A 6,000-nucleotide genomic window follows, 5' to 3' on the forward strand; every position below is an offset into this window, starting at 1 on the left:
AGGTGGTCTTCCCCTCCCCTCCCTCCTTTCCTTCTTTTCCTTGTTATTAGGGGATCCAATCCTCTTGCTTCAGCCAGCACATTGCAGCACCACACTTGGCAGGAGGTACTTCCTTTATCTGAAAGTTTAAAGCTATGACCAGAAGAGGGGCTTAAGGGTTAAGCTTGGATGCTCTGGAGAGAGGGGGGGGAGGAAGAGCTCTCTCTCCCCTACCCCCGCAGAGCTATCATTCCTTCCTTCCTTCCTCTATTTCCTCTATGCCTTGGTTCCCCTCCAGCTCCCCCCCCCACAGAGCCATCATTCCTTCCTTCCTCTGTGCCTTGGTTTCCCCAGATGTAAAATGCTTGCGCACACAGCTGTAGGGATTAGATTGGGTGCTGCGCTGAAAGGCCTAGGACGCAGCTGGGGCCCTGGAAACACTGGGGTAGGGTTAGCCATCTTAGAAAACAAAACAAAACAAAAAACCCCCCAAAGTAAGGGAGTCATCCTGGCAAGGTCCCATTTCCCACTAGGGGTCTTCCTTGCATGTTTTCCCCCACTCAGGGTGTGTGTGGGGGGGGGCAGGGCTGCTTATTTTATCCCCTCCTTTCCTTGAAGTGGGGATAAAAATAGGTAGCCTAAGGTGATGAAAGTGGTGTCCAAACGGATACCAATGTCCCCAGGAAATGTGTGTGTTTTGAAACAGGGTTTCTCTATAGTCCTGGTTGTCCTGGAACTCACTCTGTAGATCAGGCTGGCCTCGAACTCACAGAGATCCATCTGCCTCTGCCTCCGGAGTGCTGGGACTAAAGGCGGGCATCCCCACTGCCTGGCAGTAAATTCTCAGCTTCCTGGTAACAAATGTCTTCCTAAGGCAAGGCAGGGAAGATCTTGGCTTTCACTTTATCTTTCTGTGGTGAGCGAAGGTGCTATGGCCACGGGCTGCTTCATCAGGGTCCCTCAGGTTGGACATTTAGTCCTCAGTGTGCCTAAGTTCTGGACTCCGGATGGAGCCAATCTCAGGTGGAAAATAGTCCAGGGTGGAAACAAGTTTGTGTCTGTGTTAAACATAAAGATCTTTTTCTTGTACTCATTCCCCACAACCCCCCCAAGCCCCACAGAATGGTAATCATGGCAATGCTCTTTGCATTGTATTAAGTGGCATGTCCACTTTATTATTATTATTAATTATTATTATTATATATCAGAGACAGGGTCTCCATGTACCCTAGGACGGCCTTGATTTAGGAGTAGTTGCTCAGGAATAATGAACTTGAACTTCTGACTCTCCTGCTTGCAACTCCCGAGGGGTTGAGACTGCACAGAGATTCCAATCACAAATGGTTTATCTGGTGCCAGAGGGTGGAGTTCAGGGCTTTGTTCAAACTAAGCAATCACCACACCAACCCAAGCCTAGTTGTATGGCCTCTTAAACATTCATTTCTCAATCCATAAAATACCAGTAAGGACCAATAACTCTTTTGTAAAAAGGGTTGCCTATATGAAATGACCCTTAACCTGAACGTTTCCTGCATGCACACCCTGCTCGCCTCCAAGCTGACCAGGGAATGGAGATACTACAGTAGGAATAGTGCCCACCCAGTTGCGGCACTGAAAACAGTCATTAGAGACATGCATCCTATGAGGGTAAACCTAGGAAGCGACCTGGAGCCCTGGGCGCGGTGATCAAATGCAGCCGCGTAAGTGTGGTATTGGGTCTAGCCGGTATAGCCACAGTCTTCTAGGCTGACCTGTCTGCAGCCACAGGCAACCCCAGATCTGGTTAACCCACGTCCACCAGCACAGACCCTCTGTCCTTGATGCCATCTTTGCTCTGTCCTTGGCGCCATCTTCCCTCACAAACGGCGGCCCTGTCTGAACCTGCAGGACCAAGGGAGCAGTAAAAGAGGCCATAAAGGAGTGGGAAGAGCTGCCATAAACCGGAGACAGAGTCATTAACAGTTCGTCTCTGATAAGAGCTTCAAGGGCTTCCAGCAGACAGCCTGGTCCCTACCCCCCCCCCCCCAAGATATTTGAATCCTTGCTTCAGAGCTCACTGGGGGAGGAGGATCAAGGAAGAGGAGTGGGGGAGGGGTGGGGTGGAAGAAAGAACAGAGGTGTGCTGATCAAGGGCAGAGACAGGCTTCCAAAGGTTCCAGATAATAGTCCAATAGGGACAGCTCCAGTGAGGAGGCGCTTCCTGTGGGCTGGCCGCACCCAGTCGCCTCATTCTCTTGCCCATTCAGCCACTCCCCGAGGTAGACACTATTACTGTCGAGTAACATTTCAGAGCTGTAGCCTAGGCTATACTGCCTAGCTGCAGTCTGCCTGGTATGGTCCAATATGCAATGCCGATTGTACAGTGTAGACTGCCTGGCTCAGCGTTAGGAATGTCTAGATGGTGGCTGTGGGGTACTAAACCCAGCACTGCGCCCCCTGAATGGGTTGGTGACGGGGAGCTGAAGTGATTGCTCATAACCTGTGCCATGCGGAGGCCCCATCTGGCAAAGCTGAGGTACTGGAAGAGAGTGGGCCAGATGTGAGGGGAAAGCGAAGAACCCTGTGTAGGTTGCTCCGCTACTCTCGGTACTTGTACAAGTTTGACAACAGCCACTGACCAAAGCTGAAAGATTAGGAGAGGACATGAGCAGTTCAAGGTTCCCCGACTGCCTCCCATAAGTCAGGGAATTTAAGGTGAACTGATGTCATCTTGGGCAGGGCAAGCATTCAGGACTGGAAGAGCTACTGAATACATTTCCTTTCCTGGATGGGTGGATGGATGGATGGACGGACAGACGAATGGATGGATGGACGGATGAGTTCTGCCGCCCAGAGCTCATCTGCCTTGAAGTCTAGGGCTCAGCGCTGCCCATCTGAGTTCCTCTTTCATAGACCCTGCTGCAGCCTTAAGGTTCTACTCTGAGTAATACACACAAACCTACGAAGCTGGTAGTGTATCCCAGGTTGACTTCAAATTCACTCACAAGCCTAGGACAATGATGACCGAGAACTTCCTGAGCTTCTTGTCTTCACAGGTTGTAGTGCAATGTTTTACTCTTTTGGCTTTTTGAGGGTCCCACCACCTAGCTCCCCACACAGAGTCTTATTCTTAGTTATGGATACCCGGCCTTAGCTTGGCTTGTGTAGCTGGCTAGCTGGCTGGCTGGGTGGCTGGATGGCTGACCCCTCACATCCTCCTCTCCTTGTTCTCTCATTGCTCCTTGGGTCTCTCTCTATTTATCCTCTTTGCCTGCCAGCCGTGCCTGTCCTTGCTTCTGCCTCACTATTGGCTATTCAGCTCTTTATTAGACCATCAGGTGTTTTAGACAGGCAACGAATCACAGCTTCACAGAGTTAAACAAATGCAGCATAAACAAAAGCAACACAGCTTAAAATAATGTCCTACAACACACGATTGATGTCATTCTAGGGCTGGGCCCCAGGGCTTTGGGCAAGCTAGGCAAGCATTCTCCCAAAAATGAGTTACAACTCTAGCCCCGGTGCTGCTATATTTAAGGACCAGGGCCAAAAAAGTAAGGAGGTGTTTTATTACTTTTTCCAGTTCCTACCATCTGAGTGTATAATCAGGAGAACCTCGGTGACTACCCAGCTTGGGCTCAGAGGCCTGTATTCCAGCTCTGGCTCCAGCTTCCTCATGAGTCAGGCCCCTTAGGCTGCCGGTCCTCATGCAGACAAGGAAGGGATTGAATGTGAACAGCGGCGGAGCTCGGCTTTGAGACGGCCACGTTCACTGGATGGGAGAAGAAAGGTCATAAGGCGGCAGACCTGCCCGTGTCTACAGGAGTTGTGTGGCCTGAGCTGTCCCTGGTGTCCCCTGAGACTGGCCAGGAAGGGAGCAGTGATAGTCTGTAGTCTTAGGATGAGCTTTGGGTGTAACTAGGGGTAACAGTGTAATTGTGGAGGTTTGTGCCCATAATGCAAACACTTGTCGTGCAGAGATAAGACTGCCATGAGTTCCAGGGCAACCTGGGCTACAAAAAGTAAGACCTTGTCTCCAAATAATCTGATCAGTCAACCACCCAACCAAACAATGGCAGTGTAAATTTAGTCAGGGACCCATCACTCTGTGACCTCTCCCAAGGAACCACCATAATTGCCCTATGAAAAGGACCAGGCTCCCAGAACACAGTTAAAAGTGAGTCCAGAATCATCTTGCCTATTCCTGAACAACTTCTAAAGTATTCAGGTCATATAGACGCGCAGGGATTGTCTGAGTAAATCACGTAGACTTCCTAGGTTGCGGGGCGGAATGGTCTATGGTGACAGATCAGGTGATAGAGCCATGATGCAGGAAACGCCCTGAGATCCAAACTGCAGGATGCTGCTATATACCGAAGCAAGTAAGACATACAGAATTGAGGGGCTGGTGAAGACAGATGGGGAGATAACGGCACCCTTCCCGAGAGATGACGGTTACATTGTTCACTGTGGTCCACCCCTCCACCCCCATCCTCCTCCCCGCCCCCCCCCGCGCTCAAACTCAACCCATCAGACTACATTTGGTTATGTCACCCACAAGCAGTCCACCCCAAACTGGCCGGGAACGTAGCATTGAGAAGCTGAGCCTATGATCTGGGTCGATGGCCTTTTTCTCTGGAACTCAGAACTTTGAATATTTGAAAGCAAAGAAAGAAATGCTACTCCAAGGGGCCTGCGTAAAGGTGGGAGGATCAGGGGTTTGGAGAGGTTAGGAGAGAACAGGAGCTAAGAGAAACAGGTGGGGGGGGGGAGAGGGAGAGAGAGAGGCGAGGGGGGAGCCATGCACTCATGGATAGAGAAACCAAGGGTGACTGCCTCGATCAGTCTTTCTGGGTTTCCCCCTTCCCCCTGAGGGGCCTGATTCCTAAAATGCAATCCATTCTCCCTTGCTGAACAGTTAGTAAGTGCTGGGCATTCTTGCGGGTGAGAAATATGGCCTTACACTTCCCAAGATGTCTATGTCGTTTTTAATAAGAAATGATGAAAGACAGGACTCCACCGCACCTCCAGGGGGCCCTACCGTTGGTGATGTTCTTTTGAATTAAAAACCTTTAAAAAATATTCATTTCTATTATTTAAAAAATATTTATTTATTTTTATCTTATGTGCATTGGTGTTTCGCCTGCCGGTGTGTGGTGTGTGAGGGTGCCAGATCCCCTGGAACTGGAGCTACAGACAGTTGTGAACTCCATGTGGGTGCTGGCTCTGGAGGCCTAGTCAGTGCTCTTAACTGCGGAGCCATCTCTCTGGTCTAAAATATTTCCGTTGTTTTTAATTCTATGTATGCCTGTGGAGGTGTTGCATATGTGAGTGAAGGGACCTACGGAGGCCAGAGGCCAGATCTCCCGGGAACTGGAGTTATAGGCAGCTGTGAGCCTCCTCATGTGGATTCAGGGAACCAAACTTGGATCCTCTCAAAGAGAGGTGTGAACCTTTGCCTACCAAGCCGTCTCTCCAATCTCAGGGATGTTTTCACATACGCTCATATGACTGCTCCTTAACTTTCAATGGAATTCTAGCACAATAAGCTTATCCTAAACTGAAAATATCCTAAGTCAAAAATGCCTCAAATACCTGTAACATTACACAGCCCAGGCAGGGTTGAACTTGCAATCCCTCCTTTCAGTGGTAGTAGAATTATGGGCATGTGTCGCCATGTCAGGTCGGATCTGACCTACTAATATGGTAGCTTTGGCTAGCTTTTTTATGGGTGCTCGCAACTTCCATCAGCCCGGTGTGGGTCAGAATCATGGAACACAAAGCCTGTCTGTAGTGTGTACCTCTGAGTGCCTCCCGTGGTCCATGGGACACTGCGCTCACCGTGAAAAGCGGTGGTTATATGAGTTTACTTTCACACCACGGTAAAGCTGAAAAGCCACTCTTGTGAGTCTGGCATGGTATGTGTTTAAAATCAGCTCTGCTTTATTTGTTTATTGACTTTTAGCCAGGCTTTCAGAGGAGCTGCATTTAAGGGCAGTGTAGAGGCGCATAGCCCACTGCCTCTCTTTAGGGTGTTGGCAT

Source organism: Microtus pennsylvanicus, chromosome 11 (assembly GCF_037038515.1).
Source record: "Microtus pennsylvanicus isolate mMicPen1 chromosome 11, mMicPen1.hap1, whole genome shotgun sequence".
In the NCBI taxonomy this organism is placed as follows: Eukaryota; Metazoa; Chordata; class Mammalia; order Rodentia; family Cricetidae; genus Microtus; species Microtus pennsylvanicus.